This window comes from Balaenoptera musculus, chromosome 1 (assembly GCF_009873245.2).
Source record: "Balaenoptera musculus isolate JJ_BM4_2016_0621 chromosome 1, mBalMus1.pri.v3, whole genome shotgun sequence".
Classification (NCBI taxonomy): domain Eukaryota; kingdom Metazoa; phylum Chordata; class Mammalia; order Artiodactyla; family Balaenopteridae; genus Balaenoptera; species Balaenoptera musculus.
Genome location: NC_045785.1, coordinates 159,185,132 through 159,201,505, shown reverse-complemented (window position 1 = coordinate 159,201,505; position 16,374 = coordinate 159,185,132). Strand labels below are relative to the sequence as shown.

General features: G+C 42.0%; 1 protein-coding gene and 1 pseudogene across 2 annotated transcripts in view; both read left to right on the top strand.

Moving 5' to 3' along the window:
• The window catches only part of SMYD3 (SET and MYND domain containing 3), a 711,719-nt gene that overhangs the window by 564,577 nt on the left and 130,768 nt on the right, over nucleotides 1–16,374 (top strand). The gene's annotated exons all lie outside the window — the stretch shown is intronic.
• On the top strand, nucleotides 772–1,126 carry LOC118901591 (annotated as a pseudogene).

Sequence of the window (16,374 nt, the reverse complement as noted above, 5' to 3'; positions counted from 1 at the left end):
TCACTAGAAGAAGGCAAGGGAGAAGAAAGCTGTGGATAGCTTTTCGGTAGCTGATATACAGTGTCTATCATATCCGTTAAGACCATTTTCTTTACTCCTTTGAGTTCAACGTTTATTTGAGATAGGATTGTCCAGAGAAAGAGAACCAGCAGGGTGTGTGTGTGTGTGTGTGTGTGTGGAGAGAGAGAGAGAGAGAGATTGATTGATTGATTGTAAGGATTTAGCTCATGTGATTGTGGGGACTGAGAAGTCCCAAAATCTGCAGTTGGCAGGCAGGAGACCCAGGATTGCTGATGGTGTTAAGTTCCAGTCTGAAAGCTGGCAGGCTGGAGACCCAAGAAAGGCAGTGTTTTGGACTGAGTCAAAAGGCAGGAAGAAACTGATGTCCCACCTAGTCAGGGAGGAGGAGTTCTCTCTTATTAGTGGTAGGGTCAGCCCTTCTGTTCTTTTCAGGGCTTCAACTGATTGGGTGTGGCCCACCCACATTGGAGAGCGCAATCTGCTTTATTCAGTCAATTTATCCAAATGTTGATCTCATCCAAAAACACTCTCACAGATACACCCAGAATAAGGTCTGACCAAATGTCTGGGCACCCTGCAGCCCAGTCAAGTTGACACATACCGCTAGCCATCACAAATATTGTGTTAGAGGCAGGCCAAGCTATATAATCAAAAACGTACTTGAGGGTGGGAGGAGTGGCAGCATCCCGCTTTGGGAAGGTGTGTGCAGTAGCCCACAGGCACCTGGTGCACACCTGCCCCACCATCATGATGCCCAAGAGGAAGGTCAACTCCACGGAGTGGGTGGTGAATGGGGAGCCCAAGAGGAGATCATCAGCAAGGTTGTCAGCTAAGCCTGCTCCTGAAAAAGTGGGAATGAAGCCAGAAAAGACAGCAGGAAAGGATATATCTTCAGACAAAAAAGTGCACACAGAAGAGAAAAAGGGGAGCAAAGAGAAAACAGGTCGAAGTGGCTAAGCAAGAAACTAAAGATTTACCTGGAGAAAATGGAGAAACTAAAAATGAGGTGAGTCTAGCCTGTGATGAAGCAGGAGAAAAAAAGCCAAGTCTGATTAATATAATCTACTATGTCTTATCAGTGGCTCCTGTCTCCCTTCTTGCATGATCCAGAGGAATATTTTTATCAACTATTTTGTAAATGCAAGTTTTTTTAGAAGCTCTAGAAACATTTTTAAGGAGGGAGTCCCACATCCTCACATTTTTTAAGTGTAAAGGGTTTTTTTTTAAAGAGGTGAAATCATTTGCTGGTTGTTTATTTTTTAGTACAACCAGAAAATAATGGGATATTGAATAAGGAGGCTTTGATTGTCTTGGGGGTCAGCTTAACGTTCCATAGATGGGGATTAGTTTTTATATCTTATAATACAAAGCATACTAGATGGCAATTTGGAGTCACATTGTACATTTACTATGTCTTGAACATTTTAAATTACTTCCATTCCCATGTTGTTTTTGGTAGAATTGTTTCCTAAAGAAAACTACCCCTTGACCTTGGCTGTCCCTTTCAGAACTGTGTGCGTTCCATAACATCTTTGGTCTTGGTAGTGCAGTTTTCCTAATAACTTTGGTAATGTATTGCAAAAGATTGAAAATTTGAGTATGTAATGTACACGATATTAAATTGTGAATTAGTGGTATTTATGATGTAACAGCTTAATAGTATTTGAAGATATTGGTACTTGATATCCTATTAAGGAAAATTTGCCTTCAAATTTTAAACTGGAAAGTCTCTGGAATAACTGTTTAGAAAAGAATCACAACTACGTGATTTTTCAGATTTTAAGAATTATATACAAATTGAAATGTCTGTGTACTGATCCTCAAAACAACCAATAAAACCTCAATTATGAAAAAAAAAGTGCTCAGTTACTCTGCTGGATTCCACTCCACTCTGTATCTAACAGACTGAGTGATCTTGGGCAAGTCATTCAGCCTCTCTGGTTTGCTCCATCATCTGTAATACAAGGGAATTAGACAAGATGGTCTTAAGGCCCCTTCCGGCTCTATTATCCCATATTTCTGTGAAATGTTTCCTAGTGGAAATGAGTAGGATATGTATTTAGATGAAAATATAAACTTGATTTCGGTTAGTTCATCAGTTATATTTTTGAGTTTCTATTTATCTGAGAATTTTGTTCTATTTAGTGATATAAACATCCCTTCTGAAATCTCTATACTGTTGATTTGATTTGCAAAAATACTACTGAGGTAAATTCAACTTAGCCCATCCCCAAAAGAGCATAAATTAAAAATTAGTTCAAAAATTAAATTTACTTCAGTTCCTAGATTTAAAGTTTTCAAGCTTATTTTTCCGCTTTTCTTGGGACCTAGAAAATTCATCTCAACAGGTTTCTGCATCAAGCAATATTTATTACGTGCCACATCTGTATGTTAGTGGACTTGCATGGTATCATGTTTCAGGAAGGCAAGAGGCCTTTTAATAACAGGTGTAATTTGCATTTGTGGAGTTAGTTGTCATTTGTAATCAGCAACAACTTAATTTCTGGAAGAAATAAAACTTACCTTCTAGAGGAGGTTTTGGGATGATTTGGCTTGTGCAGGTCAAAATCCAAGGCAGTAGAAGCAGAACAGACCAAAGATAATTAATTGTTTCCATAAGTTTGTGGATAGTACATAGTGTGCTTCCTTGAATGTCACATGCTTTATCGCAAAAAAAAAAAAAGCTGTATTTACTTTCTTTCCTAAGCCTGTTACCTATGATCCTTCTTTTAAAACACCATGTCAGTCAATTTACTCACAGCCCTCTTGCCTCATTCCTAGTTTATTGAAATAGCCCCTAATTGGTCACCTGGCACTCAGTTTCTTTCCTTTCATCTCTTTTGCACACTGTTTTGGCGTTAAGTTTTCTGAAATAGCACCATTTCCATGCCGTTCTTTGCTCAGAATTTTTAAAATATTCAGCATTATCCCTAGTCTTCAGGATAAACTTCAGACTCTTAGCTTGGCGTTCAGTGTCCTGCAAAGTCATGACCCCAAGATCCAGCCTATATTTGTTGCTTTTTTTCTCTTTTCCTTTTTCCTCTCTTTTGCAACTTGTTTTACCTAAATTGTTTTATCTGATTATACCATTTCCCCACCCAAAAGATTCTGAAGTGGCTTACAGGCACCCATGCACACATATGCACATATATGTATCAATATATACCTGTATATGCAATACAACAACAATAAATTTTATATTGACTTGTGAAATAAGAGTGACAAAAAATAAGATAAAAGCAGGTCAGAACCCAGAATGCATGCCGTATGATCCTATATGGTGACAAGAAATAAATCACAAATTTGCTTTAAATTTCTCAGCAGCCAAAGCTAAAGACTAATTTCAAAATGCACAGTAGCTGGAAGACTGGACACATATGTGCTTCTCAGCTGAAGCAGTTTCTCCTGGAGCTGAGGCCCGAGGCACTCACCAAGGGTCCCACTGAGACTGAATGAGCAATACCCTTATCAGAATCCGCAATGACTTGAAGAGCTGATTTTTATAATATTCTTCAGTGTGGTTGATTGACATAGTTTCACATTATAACTTAATAAAAGAAGTAAGGAAGGTGAAAATTTATGTCATCTATGTTCTCATCTCTCTGATGGTTTACTTCATTTCAAGAATAAAACTGAGACCATGTAGAAGAAAGCAAGGACTGCATGTCCTTCATGTAATCCTTCCTTATTTCTTGTAGTCTTTTAATTTTTTAAAAAAAATTTTATTAAAGCTACACATGTATACAGTTTGAGAAGTCAAAGTACTAGACCCAAGTTGAAAACTTTAGTACGTTCTTTCCTGCTCCTGCCTGAGTCCTGCCCCCGCAGAGGGTGCCCCCTTTCAGCTTCTGGCATTTATTCCGTGTTTCTAAAACTAAAGTTCCCTTAAGTCACATCCTAGGGATTTTTTTTTTTTTTGCTATTGGGTTGGTTTAATGACTATTTTTTATTTCCAGGATTTCAAATTTGCTTTTTATTTTTTTCCCATGTCTTCCAGTTTAGGTTTTATTTCTACCTGTTTCCGTTTCATAATTTCTTATTCACTTCCAATGCATACTCCTCTGTTATTTATCTATTTGATCACCCTAATCATACTTCAAGTCTTGGTCAGTCCATGCTATAGTTTATTTTACTGGAGTGCAATTGTGTTCTGACTGTTGATTTTTGATTTTTGTCGGTTATCTTCCTTAGCCTTGCATTCCACTGTGTGTTCTGGAATTTTGTATGGCAGGCCCATTTTTAGTGGAAAGTTTTTTTATTCTGTTCCTTTTTCTCCTCTCTGCACATCTGCTCTGTCTGGTAGCTTTGCACGTGCCTCCCTCAGGCTCCTCAGGCCCCAGTAAAGAATCCAGACTTAATGGCATTTGGAAGTGTTGCACCGCAGCGATGCTGAGGCTATTGCAGACCTGGTTACTTAGGCAATGGGCATCTGACTCCGTACCTGGAGAGACTCTATCTGTGCCTTCTAGCCTTTCCAGGTCCAATAGTTTCTATAAATGTTTATCCCAAGGAAACATGTCATCAACCTATGTTTTCAGCCTCTTTTTGTTACCAGGGGAGCCTCACCTCATCCCCTGCCTTTAAGCTTTAAAGCAGACTCTGCTCACCTTTCTTCTGTGAAGCATTTTTATCTCTTTTAACCGTTGGAACTGAACTCGTGCCTGTGATGCCAGCTTCTAGACCTGAGGCCCTGACTTCGGCTTTGCTGAGTGCTCTGCGTTTCTGTTCTGTTACTGGTCCAGGGAGAAGTTTATCTTGTTTTTTGAATTAGTAAAGCCACTTTTGGTTTTTCTTTTTATATTTTACTCATTATTACTACGGGTTTGGAGTAGAAGAGAGCACCTCCAAGTCTGAACTTAGAACATCGCGTTGGAAGCCTGCTGTTCGCTTTTCATAGCTAAGAATTCAAGTCTTGTGGCGGCAGAGGAAAATATGAGGATAAACAATGATCTCATTCTCCTGAGGGCTTCCAAGCATGTGTGCACTTTTACCCAGTACCTGCCTGTCTGTGGAGCAGAGATCTGTGTCTTGTATCCCTGGGCCTTCTTTGGAGGGAGAGTTGAGTAGAATCATTCTGAAAATGTATCCATTTCAAAAAGACTTCAATAGGAGAAAACGCCCTAAGAAGCTTCTCATTCCTTGATGCTACAGTTCTAAGTCCACCCGCTCTCATTTTCTTTTGTAGAAATAAAGCAATGTTAATGATTGTCTTTGGTAAATATTTCAGTTTCTTTTCAGGGACTCTCTTTTGTAACATGGAGTCACCTTTCTTGGGTCCCTATGAGACCCTTCACAGCATCTGTGGGTGACGGAGCCCAAAGTAGCCCAGCATCCCTCAGAGGCACGACTAATACTGGCCAGAGTGGCCTCGGTTCCTGTATGTGCTGCATCTTCCCCAGGCTGTCACTGTTAAACCGGGAAGACTGGGGAAAGGAGGCAGCGTTGAACCAAAGGAAGGAACAATGATTGTCTGAAGAAGGAGTAAAGGAATGTAGGGTTAAAGCTGTAATCAAAGGAAATGAGAGTTTACTGCCCAAGAAAAAGTTTTTATGGTAACTTGAGTCTATTTGAAATATGAGCAATTACTTAAAGGTCATTAGAAAACCAAGATTTTTTTCTGCTGCCTTCCTCTGTTTTGCTAAATTAATGGTAAGCAGGAATGCCTCGTGGTGCGATGATGAGTCCAGCCAGCTCTGAATTGTTTTATATTTCAAGTTTTAACAATCTAAGCAGAATGTGTTTCCTGTTTCTAAAGTTTTCATCATAACTGAATTACATTATCTTCAGGAAGATTAGGAAGATTTGGCAGGGAATTGAAGGAGAGAGAAAGAGAGAGCACGTGCGTGTGGTGAGTTTTAAGTAGTCAAACCTAACATTACTGTGTGTTACCTGTCTTGCTTCTCCAAACAACCAGAAGAATGGGTTTCCCAGGAGTGGGTGCAGTGCTGGCTGTCATTAACGTTAAAGTGAGGAAAGGGGTTTATGGATTTCATAACCACATAATCCCAGCTGCAGTGTCACTGTGAATGCCTGGGCGAGGCTTCTGGGCGTGACACAGTGGACACAGCGGGCTGTAAAGTCAGCTGGGAGATAAACACTGTAGCTACCGTGTTAGCCCTGGGATATGCTGTTCCCCCCATCACAGGACACAACGCTTCAACACCCTCTTCTCCCCAGAGAGCAGACAGCTTTACCCCCCAGGCTGCTTCATGTGACTCTGGTTTATTCAGAAGCCCACGCCAGGGGTAAGAAGAGGGTCTCTCCGTAATTTGTGGTGACATGAATTCCACTCACAACCTTTCCAATTGTTGCATAAAAATTTTTTTCTCCTGGCTTTGGGTGTACAAGAAGCTCTGGCTCGGGGAGCAGATTCAGTGATGGCAGCTACTGTGACATGGGAGTATGTATTCTTGTGTAGCAGGCACATTACCTCGCTCAGCACATGGCACACGGTGTTCAAGGAGTGCTGTGGAATGAGGTGCCCTTCCGCAGAGAATATTATCATCGTGATGCCTGCCAGAGCTTCAGGGGCACTTAGACTGTGTGCTGGGCATGCGAACTGGGGGATTATGTACCTCGTCTCATTTAATCTCCGTCATTTTATGAGGGGAGTGGTTGCTCTTCTTCCCACTTTGCAAACGAGGTATCTTCAGGAGCTATATTCCTAACCACTCCACTATACCGTCTCTATAATTTCATGAATAACATACACACTTTCCCTATCTTAGTTTTTAAATATTGGAGTATAATTTGCATTCAGTAAAATTCACTCTTTTTAGTGCACAGTTCCACGAGTTTTGACAAATGCATACAGTCTATCACCACCGCTAACAAGATACAGACCAGCCCCATCACCCTTCCCCAGATTCTTTTATACCGCTTTACATTCAGCCTCCACTCCCGCTTCCAGCCCCTGCTAACTCCTGATCTGCTTTCTGTCACTATAGCTTTACCTTTTTCAGAATGTCATATAAATTGATCCAAACAACCATTTGATTCTGTCTTCCTTCATTTAGCGTAATGCATTTGATATTCAGCCATGTTATTTTTACACGCATGTAAATATATAATCTCAGTATTTGGTTCCCTTTTATTGCCCAGTTTTATTCTATTATGTGGCTATCCCACGGTTTGTTTATCTGTTCACCAAGTGAAGGACATTTGGGTTCTTTTTCAGCTTTTGGTGTGGTTATCAATGAAGCCACTTTAAACATTCACATACAGGTTTTTGTATGAATATAAATTTTTATTTCATTTGGGTAAATGCCTAGGAGTAGGATTCCTGGGTTGTGTGGTAAATATATGTTAAACTCTGTAAGAAATTGCTAAACTGTTTTCCAAAGTAGCTGCGCCATTTTGAATTCCCACCAGCAATGAATGAAAGTGCCAGTTACTTCACATCCTTTCCATCACTTGATTTTGTCAGTTTTGCTTTTGTTTTTGTGTTTAATCATTCTAATAGATTTATAGTGATATCACATTCTGCTTTTAATTTGCATTTCCTTAATGACTAATGATGTATTTTTTTTCATGTGCTTATTTGCCATCTGCATATCTTATTTGGTGATACATTTGTTCAAATCTTTTGCCTATTTTAAAAAGGTGTTTTCTTCTTCTTGAGTTTTGAGAGTTCTTTATTCTGTATACAAGTCTTTTATCACGTACATGTTTCAGAAATCTTTTCTTCCTGTCTGTGGCTTGGCTTTTCATTCTCTTGAAAGAGTATTTTGAAGAACGGAAGTTTTAAATTTTGCTGTAGTCCAGTTTTCATTATCTGTTTTTAACAGATCAGCCTTTTGATGGCACATCTAAGAAATCTTTGCCTACTCCAAGAGGATAAAGATTTTTCTCCTATGTCTTCTATTAGAAATTTTATAGTTTTAGGTTTTAGGTTTGATCCATCTTTGAGTTAACTTTTATATATGGTACAAGATTTATTTATTTATTTATGCACACAGATGTCCCATTATTCCAGTACCATTTGTTGAATCAATATCTTATGTAAGACAGTTGGATACTATAGAAAAAGTGCAGAATTAGATATAGGATTAGTTGGGTTCTGGTCTTGGAGCAATGACACTGGTGACGTCAGCCAGAGAGATCAAGTCTGAATGGTGGGTACCAGGGCAGTTAACTCTACATGCTTTAGAGGCATGTAGGGTCTGCTGCCTCCTAACTATTTGATATTGGCAGGTTTCCCTATATTAGCCTTAGTTTTTTCTTTTGTAAGATGAGAATAATCCATTTCTGGCAAAGCTGCTGGGAGGGTTCAATTAGATAACGTAAGTCTAGCTTGGGAGATGGTAGCCATTATTGTTACTGAATGATCTGAGGAAATAGTCTATATGGAAAGTGCCAGGAATTACAGCATCCTCAGTTCCCATCATTTGCTGATCAGGTTCTCCGAACTGCTCACATAATCTTCTTGATAGCTTTTAAAGTCTTCCCACTCCAACCTTTCGTAATCTCTGATTCCTTCCCCTTTCCTGTCCCTTCTTTGCGGCTCCAGTGTTGACTGTGTTGCAGTGGTTGGCGCTTTTCACTCCTGTATTCCCCCTGGCATAGCCCCCTCCCCAGCCTGGGCTCTCCGTCCTGAGAGGGGAGCTGACGTGTGTCCAGACTGGGGTATCTCACTGCCCTCCGTCACGTGCTGCCCTGTTCACGCCTACAGTTCCTGACATGGCTCATACTGAGGGGTGTGTGGGCAGGCTGTATGTAGGGGTGTCCAGGTGTGTGTGTGTGGGGGGGGGGAAGTGTACTAGGGCGGGGACTTTCAGACTGAGTAAGAAGGCAGCGCATGAGCGGCACTGCACAGAGTGATGTGCAGGCCATTTCTCCCCTTCTCCCCAGATCCCTGGACAAAGTAGACGTCATCCTGGACTCTCTTTCGTCAAGTTCCCTCCCAAAGGAGATGACGCTCCTTTTAGGGTTTACCACATGGGAATTGTTCTCCCTTTCTGAGTGTGACCATACGGAGTCTTATGCCCACAATGAAACAAATAATGGAACCCCATGGGAGCAGAGATCAGACAAGGCTTCCCTTGCCGTTTCTTTGTTACTACAGTGCAGGGGAGGGTGACTCACCCTTCCTCAGCCCTGAGCCTGAGAACAGTCCTCTTTAGTGGTCGCAACAGCTTCAGGGCTCCGAGGTGGGTGGAGACCAGCTCATTTTGCAGTGGGAGTGGGCAGCAGAGGGCTGTGCCTAAAACCTGTAGCTGACCTAGCATAGCAGTGACAACGGGAAGGACGTCCCAGAAGTCAGGAGCGGGAAGACGGGGTATTCTAATCCCTTCAATTATCTTAATCTGAGTAGAAATTAAGAGGAGATGATGCCATTCAAAAATAACTTTTATTTGTTCTACTTGCAAAGTACGTTTGCTGGGCTCAACAGCAAACTTGAAGGCTGAGACTTTTGGTCCATGGTACCTGCTCAAAGCCCTTAAAATATGACGTGGTTGACCTCACAAAATTTTGGAATCCTGCAGGTCTCGGTCGCACAAACTTCCACTAACGTCTCACTGTTGTAATGTGGGAAGAAGTAAACTAAGTAGTGAATTTCATGGTAACTATTTGGGGCTCACTATTTGCGTAGTCATAGACAGGCCCCTGCAGTGACACTGCCTCCTTGAAGGGATGAAACTGGGGAATTGGTGCCATTGGTGAGCTCCGGGAGAATACATAGTGCAGGTCTGTGAATTGGGGATGGGGGGCTGCCAACTGTGGTTCCACTTTCTTAGCCCCATGCTCTGAAAAGTAGCTGTAGAGCTCCAGGTAAATACGTTATATCGAGCACCTGCATTTCTCCACACTCTCTCCCCAAAACCTGCTGAAATGATGGTCACATTGGGCTCTTCCTACGTGTTGTTGAGTGCATACCTTCAGAGCCTAAAAGTTGGACACAAGAGTGCATACTTTTTACTTAGATCCATAAATATCACAGAGGCTAAGTGGTATGTCAGAAGGAATCAATTCAGTTTGAATAGCTGGAAGAAACATTAGGCATCTGGTTCAATACCTTCCTTGTATAGAGAGGAAGTATGACTTGTACGATGAGTGACATTGGAGAGTCTGGACCAGAGATTTCCAGGTATCCTAATGCTGAGGCAGTGCTCTTTTGATGAGGCACTGTGGTTACTGCACCTGGGCATGGGGGCAAAGGTTAAAGAGTAAATTGGCTAGAAATTCCCCTTTGACTCTTTCTCTTGAAAGATCATTTCTGTTTGTTCACGCCTCATTTGAAAGTTCTTAAAATAGTGTCTTTATCCAATTTCTCAAGTCCTTTGGATAATAGAACTATAGAAATTAAAACAGAAAATGTGTATAGTAGCATATTTTCATTATAAATGTCTGGATAATTTAGCATATTTTAATTAGAATGTCTGTCCAAGACCGTGGGCTAACATTCACTAATGCTTTCACTGCCCAACCAGGAGGATGAGACTAGGTCAAGCCTACAAGAAGAGATTAAACCACTAGCTACTGTGGGGTATCCCAGGAGCCTGGAGTCACCCCCCCAGATACGACTGTGATTCCCAAGCAGGTCTTTTCTATTCCCAGCCTGAGCGTTAACCCTCAGGAAATCAGGCTTCTGCTATTGCTTAGGACTTAAGCGTGGACCTAAGTCTCCTTTTTTGCCTATCACTCGTCCACAGTCACCATGTATCTCCAGTCTTTCAGCAAACCTGCTTGAATGCTTCCTTCCCTCCTTCCTTTTTTTTCCCTTTCTTTCTTCCTTCCTCAAGTGTTTAATGAAGTAAGGCTTGTAATATACCAACTGTGGGAATCCTAAGATAAAAAGATCTCCCCTTCCCACAGGTGGCCTACATTCTAGTGTGGAGATAGACACCAGACACACAGTTCAGTTCAGTGCAGCAGTTATCTTAATGGAAGCCTGTTTTAAGTGCAGTGGGAACAGAGGAGAAAAAAAAAAAAAAAAAAAAATCTCCCTGCACAATCAGGGAAGACTTCACGGAGGAGGAGACACTGCCCTGAGATGTAAAAGTTATATAGGAGTTTTCTGGGGACACACCCCGGGAAATGTCTCGGAGGTTCGGAGAGTATCGTGTAGCAGGGAGCTGCATATGGTTCAGTGTTCTGGAGGATGAAGGCTGGTAAGGGTAGTGATTGGGGGCGAGGGGAGAGGTATGCCAAGCAGAGTTTGGATTTTCATCATGGAAGGGTGGGAAGCCATTGAAGAAAGTGAGGGTTGGCTTTTGACCAGCAGCAGCCAGAAAAAAGTATAGCAGTGTGTGTAGAAGCAGAGTGAGAAACTATTGCACAAGGGAGGAGGATCATACACTCTAAAAACAGGTGAGGAAATTAGCGAGGTTCTCACACTATTCCATCCAGAAGGGCTTTTTGAGAGCTGCTTTTGCATATTTGTGATGGCAGCCGTTCCCCCTCCTCACCGCCCCAATGAATGAGATGTTGTCGGGTCCAGTTAATACCAGGGGATATAGCAACTGGTCTGTTTCCAGTGCTCATCTGCTTACGGGCTGTGTCTGGGTGCTTCAGTTAAAGACTAGAATATTTACCAATTGTGCTGAGTATTAATTGCTAAGGAGAGGGTGTGATGGTTCTCTGAACTAACTGTACTTCTTGGTAATTCGGATATTGTATTGTTTCACATGCAGACATCGGCATGTCTGCTGTTTTCTTTCAACCTTTATTGCCAAGTCATTTTCAGACCCTGAGCACTCTAAAAAGTAAAGGAAGATGTGGGCTTTCTCTGTCTCTCATTTTGATATGTAAATTGGAACCCTGGAATTATTAAAGCATTGATAATGCTTTCCTGTCTGTGAAATTAAAATTTGAAAGCTGCAGCTAAGGGCCCATAAAAAGTCATCTCCACATTTGTCATTAAATCCCTTTATGCGATAAATTTGCGTATCCTTAATTTAGAATCATCTTGCTCTTTTCAGAGTTTAGTCAATCTTGGCATTTTTTTCAGTGCCTTCTTATGCTAATTTCTTTATTTATTGTGCCTCTTAAAGTGAAACACATAAAGTAGCAGCCGGTTAATAAATTATGTTTTCTACAAATGAAATAAAAGCATGTTAATTATTTCTAAACAATTAGGCCGCATTCAACATGGATGGAGAGTTTCTCAGTGGGAATAGCACACAGCCTCAGAAGATGAGAAAAATTCCCTGCGTTTGACATCATATCAGTGACTATCTACTTTTTACAACCGCTTCTTGCTACAAATAAGGTCAATTAAAGTCATTGTAAAAATTGCGCAGACTAACCCGCAAATCCATAGCACTGCTTTTCAGCTCAACAAAAGGCCCAGAGCAGCTTTTTTCTGAAGCTGCAGTTCACCATGTCCAGCAGCCACGTAACTTAAAAAGGGACAAGGAGAACCTCCCATGTGCTCAGAGAAGCGCTGTAGAAAAATAAGACGTTAAGGAAAGATGAGGGGACTAAGGCTCTCCGGCCTGCAAGGGAAGGGTGGGGACTGCATCCAGGCAGGGTGACCTGCAGTGTTTAGTTGTCACTAAGCCTGGGGAAATAGACTTAAACTGCAGGTATTTGGAATAGATGTACTGACCTTCTGAACTTTTTTTTTTTTTTTTAAACATGGTGACATTTCCTCTGTGGGGCATCTTCTAAGAACAAAGTCTTTCCCATCTGTCTGTCGCTTGAATTCCCAAGAAGCTTCCCAGTCCTCAAGTTCAGGAATCCTTTGATTCCAAGAGGTTCCTGGATAAGTTAGATGGGGGGAGGTGGGGGAGGGAGGATTTTAAAAATCACACGTACTACCACTAAAAAAAGAATTTCACCCTGAAAATTAGAGTGTTTTAAAATCACCCACTCTGGGTTTGGGCCCTTTCACCTTTATCTGCTGATTCGCATGACACGTGATCAGCAAGCATTTGCTGAGTACCTGCCATGTACTCGAAGGGCTAAGAGAAGACCCTGTTAACTGAAGCTCCCAGGAAGCAGGCCAGAAATAGGCAAGAATGAGAAGAGGGTGAAGCCTGTTAGGTTTTTGCCTATATTCTTACCATATCGGGCCCATCTGCGTGTCGTGATGTCCTGCTGGTTTCCAGGGATAGAGATGCTGGGTGGCCAGAAGGAAGCAATTCTCCTCCCTCGTCCTCCAGCATCAGCACTCAAAAAGAAACAAATTGGTACACAGGAAATAAAGTTTACTTCTGGACTTCAGTCCCAATATTTTTGTTTGTTTGTTTGTTTGTTTTTTCTGTTTTTTAAACACGATAGAGTGGCAAAGAGAGAAGTGAGAAGGGGAGTTTAAAAATGAAAGAAAGGTGGTAGACCATTTTGTTCTTTACCCCCAAATAAGTGGAAAATAACAGGATTATTACAGCGTCTTGGGTTTCAGACTTTTCTTTGGGTGGTTTCAGGGTTTGAACAAGACATCCCTGTCAAGTTTATTTGGAGTATGCCCCTCAGTCTTAGTGCCGGGAGCCTGCCTTAGATGTTATCTGGATTTTTCTGAGCTAATCTAATACCATTCTATAGTCTGGAAAAAATAAACTGTTTTCGTAGTGCTGTTGGTTTAGTATCTAAGTATCAAGGGTGTACTCATGAAGAGTAGAAGGATTTTTAATATTCATAGGAGAGCTTTAAGGGATTGTTTATGCCCTTTCTGCATTTGTCATTTCATACCTTAAAGATTGAACAGACAGGTTTAAGTGTAAAATCACTCATATTGTCCATTCTGGGCAATGACTGACTATCAGCCTCAGTTTCTTACTGTAACAATCCCAGTGCCACTGTGTTAGCAATTAGAGAAGCCCAGCCTACCCTTTCTATAAAGTATAGCTGCTTGAAAACAGTTTGCCTACAGAAGTCCCTTTATTGATTGAGCTTTTCATGCTACCATAAGCTCATCCCAATGATTTTTACCCAAGAAAATTACTACTCTTGCCATCCAGCCTTTCAATTAAGTATGCTTTGCTATGAGATGTAGCATTTAGATTTTTATTAATTTAAACATTTTGTGTCAACAGAAGGTAGATCATTATTAACTGGTACAGTGCGATGTCTCACAAAATACATACATGTCATAGAAAAGTAATTAGCTTCCTCATTCTATTGCCAAACAGATGTGTATCTGAATGAGAACTGGGGCCCCAGGGTGCTCTAGTACATTTATTTATTTATTTACTTTAAGTCATTAAACTGTTGCCTGAGAGGCCTTGTTGGAGATTTCCCAAACTTTGTTCTCTTTTGCATCGCTACCTTCCCCCTCCTCCACCTATGGTTAAAAGTAGGTTTAGAGCAGTCATCCGAGATTATCAATTCATTGTGGGCTTATTGTAATAACTCCAAGCTATAGAGAGCCCATTGGCTGTCTCTCAGATGAGATAAGGGTTTGATGACTAAGGGAGTTGGGAATACAGAAGCTAACAGGGACTCTGGTTGCAAACCTGCGGAAGGTTTAGCAGCCGCTGTGTTTGCTGGCCGGCACGCCAGAGTGAGGCAAGTCCAGACCTCGTGACCACACCAGACCGTGGTCACTTCTGTCCTTCACAGCTCTGATTCTCCAGGGATTTCTTCAGCAGCGTTCTCTCCTACCTGGACTGCTTCACTGCAGGGGTGTGCTAAGTGGGCTGCCTCTTTCTCCCCCGCTGCTCCAGAATTTAGCTTTCACACGGAAGCCAGAAGGACGTTTTCAGGAGGGCCCTCAGCCACTCCCCACGCGCTGAAAGGGGAGACGGGGCGACACTGGCAAGACCCCTGTGTGTCCTGCTCCTACTCACCTTTCCAATCCCAGCCCCGTCTCCTGGCTGGAACGTGCCAAGCGCTTTCCTGCCCCAGGGTCCTCGCACGTGGCTTCCTGGTGCCTGCCTGACTCTTTATCACTCTTCAGCTCTCAGCTCAGCCTCCCCTCCTCAGGAAATCATCCCCGACTCCCCTGTGAAAATCAGGTGCCTCCTTCCTTGTTATTTCCTGATCCCTCTTTCTCTCCATTGTAGCACAAACAGTCATTACGTATTATTATTATTTGTATTTGCTTGTTTGCTCACTTGTGAAGAAAGTAAGAAAGACCTGATCGGTCTTGTTTTCTGTGGTGTCCTCAATGCCCAACACACTGCTTCCATAATTATTATAGCTCTTAACAAATTTGCATTGCATGAATGAATAAGTCAATAAATACTGCTGTTTGCCTACTGTTGAGTTAAGCGCTGTAGGATATGCCAAGTAACTACATTACTGGAAGCTTTGAAATGACTTTTGCTCATAAAACAACATAAACATAAAACTTTTGCTCATTCGTAATAGTTTAAATGATGGGCTGTCAGGAGGGAATGTTCTTGCCCTTCTTCCTCCAACAGTTTCTAGCTTTGAACATGACCTATCCCAGTTCCCGACACCAAGACTTACAAACCTGCACGTAAACCACCCAGAAAGACGGGGTGCATAGTTCCGGTGACCTTCTTGGAAGACCCCCTCTCATGTGCAGTCCGTGCCCCTGGCACGCTTTCTTCCGAGAAAGCACACATTTTCCAGCGTGCGTGAAGCCAGACTTTGAAAGTAACCCGGGGTGGTGTGTACCTAGGTATGTGATTTTTCGAGTCTGATCAGGGGCATAAATATTATTCACATTATCCTGTTGGATATCTGTGTTTTTACAATTAATGAAGTATAAGAGAGTTATTTCGTAGGGACCCATAAGCCCAGGATTGGACGGGACCTTAGAGGTCCCACCCGACCAGGGCACCTCCTCTGCGATCTTCCTGCCGGTGGGCGTCCGACTCGATGTGAACAGTTTTGGTGGAGAGCTCAGCACGTTCAGTGTCTTTGGGTAGATCCTTCCACTCTCTGGCACCTGTGATTGTTGGTTAACCTCATGAACTCAAGCCTGCCATTTTAAACTTACATCAGGGTCCTAGTTCTGCCTCGTGGAGCAGGGGAGAGTAAATAGCCTCCTTACATCACCCGCCTGAGTACTGGAGGCGGCGTAGCTTAGCAGGGAGCACTCAGGCCGTCAGTTATACAACCAGGAGCTCAACTCCATGTCCACCACTCTCTAGCTACTTGAACTTAAGGACGTTACTTCATCTTTCTCAGCTGCAGTCTTACCTATAAATTAGGGATTGAGTGGTTTTTACCTTATACCTTGTCAAAATGATTTAATGAGATAAAGCACTTCAAGTAACTAGTTCAATAAACCTCAATAAAGGTTATTATTTTTTGAACCGTAGCTAGCCAGCTCTCTGAAATTCAGCCTCATCTGTAAAATAAGGAAAAGAATTCCTACCAAGGAGTGGTTCCAGGTTGACATCAGTTAATCCTAAGACACGGTTGGTTGGTCAGCGAGACAGGAATCTGGTTGCATGCAGATATACATTCATTCTCATCCTAACCAGGTTTCATTACCTT